At 39.4% G+C, this 2,899-nt stretch overlaps 1 pseudogene; it reads left to right on the forward strand.

The window, feature by feature from the left end:
• The first annotated feature begins 2,439 nt into the window (after positions 1 to 2,439).
• Positions 2,440 to 2,609, forward strand: LOC115868795 (annotated as a pseudogene).
• Positions 2,610 to 2,899: the final 290 nt, after the last annotated feature.

Here is a 2,899-nt window from a genome sequence, read left to right on the forward strand (position 1 = left end):
GCTGTATGCTTATGGAAGTAGATTGACACCTCTTTCTCCCTCCACCCCCAATTTATTGGGAGCTCTTACAGATATTATAACAATCCATAGTTCAAATAGATCAAGCATGATTATACAATTGTTGCTGCCATGATTTTCAAAACATTTTCTTTCTTCTTGCACTCTGATATCAGCTCTTCTTTATCCTTGCCCTCCCCTGCTCTACCCCTCTGGAACCCTTGTTCTTATATTAAATCTTATTATTGTTATTCCTTTTATTTTTGCTGTATTTTACACCATGTTAAAAAGAATTGAGAAATCACACCATTCAGCAGAACCTAAATCAAAGCGGAATCTCCTGGGGTACAGTAATCAGAGGCGTGGGCTAACTAAATCAGGAGGAACTTCACTGGTGTTTTAAATGGCATGCTTATCCAAAGAGTGAAATATTGCTCTTTCGGATTCCGCAGCTTCCTCAAACTGGACCTCCTTTTGCTTGTGATGCCCTGTCATAGTCACCAAGGAGCTGCGGTTATTCATTATGGATTATGTGCATGCATTTCAGCAAGACAGTATCCGTCTCTGTCCTCCCTATCAGACATCGCAAGGTTAATGTGGAAAATGCTATCTGAGTGTTAATCATGTATGCAAACTGCTGCTGAGCGAACGAGGACTGAGGGGTCTAGGAACAACGAAGGAAATGCATTCCCTTGCTATAATATGCATGCGTAGGGGAATCAATGGAGTAAGATGTATATCCTTGCAACTCCAGACAAAAATGGGTGACGACTTGCCTCCTTTCTAGGACACAGTCAGTATTCTTACTACTTGCATCACATATATTATAGAGCTTTAGGCAACTTTAACCACTTACGGTCTGGGAGCTTTTGCCTTCTCAGAGGAAAAAATATGCTTCAAGGGGAGTATACTTTGGAATTTGTCACCAAAAAGAAGGGTGAACTGCAATAAAATGACTAATTCCATTCTTACAGGATACAAGAAGGATTTAGTTGGTTTTGCTTTTATTTTCAGTGAGGAGATAATTCTACAAAAAATACCCCATAAGTTCTAATAACTAAAAATTAGCCTATTAGATAAGAAGGCCTAATTTTATTTTAACAGTTTTAAATGAAAAACTTCTTAAAATCTTTAGACTTCATTCTTGAATATATAAAAATAAATGTTCTTTACTTCTCTATAACTAAATTTACTTTACCTCATGACTACTATTTCTTCACTCTTGCCAATTAAGCTAATTCAGTCTTCCTGGTGTAATCAGTTCATTCAGGACTCCATGCCCTCACTTTCTTCCTCATCCTTCTCACTACAAGTGCGTTGGGTTCAGAACAAAGAGGAGAGCGCAGAGGAGAGGCATCTGCAGGGTGCCCTTGAATGATCTCCATTATGTCGGGTTCCAATCTGCAGCAACCAGACCCAACTCCATCAAGCAGACGAGCGCACAGGCTCCCCTCGCTCCTTTCAGTGTGTCTTTGAGGAAAAGGGTGCTTGGGATGGAGATCCGTATGACCGGTGGATTCCCACACTAATTTAGAGAACCCTGAAAGGCCAGTGCTATGGGAAATTCACTTTCCTTACTGAGGGGTACCCTCAGGATCTCTCAGGGAAACGTGGGGAAGCACTTAGCTGCCCACTGAAAGATTAGGGGTTTGAACTCCTGTGTAGAAAGATGTGTCTTAGTTTTACCTCATTAACCCTGTTAGACTAGTGTATGGTCATTTGTTTAACTAAGATTGCTCGATGGATGGAATCCAAGGTAAATAAATGCTTCAGAAATAGTAATGGGAGTAATGACTCCCTGAGGTGTATACTGTGTCCTATAAGGTCACTATCGGTCTGAATCTACTCTATAGAGGTGTGAGAGTTTTTCAATTCTTTTTTATGTTAAACCTGAGGTTCTGTGTTTCTAGTAAAATCCCTGGCAATGCTGATACTCCTGGACCATGAACCAAATGTACTTTGCATAGTTATAAACTCGAAAAGCAGACATTGTTGTAGAGGAGGGTGGTGAAGACTGGGCATATTCCATCTAGGTATCTTCAGTAGTCTTGCATTGTCTACGGTATGATATTGTCTTTATTTTTTTCAAGCTTTGCCTCATAAATTCACAGTAATCTCTATCTCAGTACAAGGGTGCGGGGGCCAGGGAAATAAGAGGTTAAAAAGTTCAAGGAACACTTTCCATTATCTTTTAGTTTTATTGTTCTACAAGTGTTTTGAAGCTTTGTTGTTAGTTCTTTCTCATGCCGTGGTATAGTTGGATCCATATAAACTTTTTAGATCTGTCCTGAAATCTTATGTAAGCATAATTGGTCTGCTTTGGGACTGATTTCCCTGTAATTCTTGTTTCTTCAACTGATTTGCATGTGGATATCCAGGCAACTAAGCATTTAACATGAATTATGTATATATAGACTTCTATATTTTAAAATGTATTGTGCTATCGTTTCTCAGTCTTTTGGCTAAGATCAAGTGTAGTAAAATGCGTTGGATTTTACTGTTACTTTTCCGTTTCTGTTTACTGAATAATTTGAAGAAGAAATTTTAGGTCTTCAAAATATTCATGAAAATTGTGATGGTCTTACATTTTCTACACTCTAAATTGCCCTCACACGTTCCATAGATGTGCCTTTTCAATCTTCCTTTTTTCCCCCTCTCCTCTCAAGCTGTGTTCTGACTCTGCAGGATCCAACTTGCAGTCTCTGTATCTACTGAGCAATCTCCCATCTCAAAAGGGAAAACCTGACGCCATCTAATCGATTCTGACTCATAGTGACCAGTTAGGACAGAGGAGAACTGTGTCTTTGGGGTTCCAAACCTTTGGATCTTTAAAAATCTGTAGAGTGGCTGCTGCGTTTGAACCACTGACCTTATGATTGGCAGCTCAATGTGCAATGACCTA

Source organism: Echinops telfairi, unplaced genomic scaffold (assembly GCF_000313985.2).
Source record: "Echinops telfairi isolate 266 unplaced genomic scaffold, ASM31398v2 ScPeMD7_18;HRSCAF=68, whole genome shotgun sequence".
Classification (NCBI taxonomy): domain Eukaryota; kingdom Metazoa; phylum Chordata; class Mammalia; order Afrosoricida; family Tenrecidae; genus Echinops; species Echinops telfairi.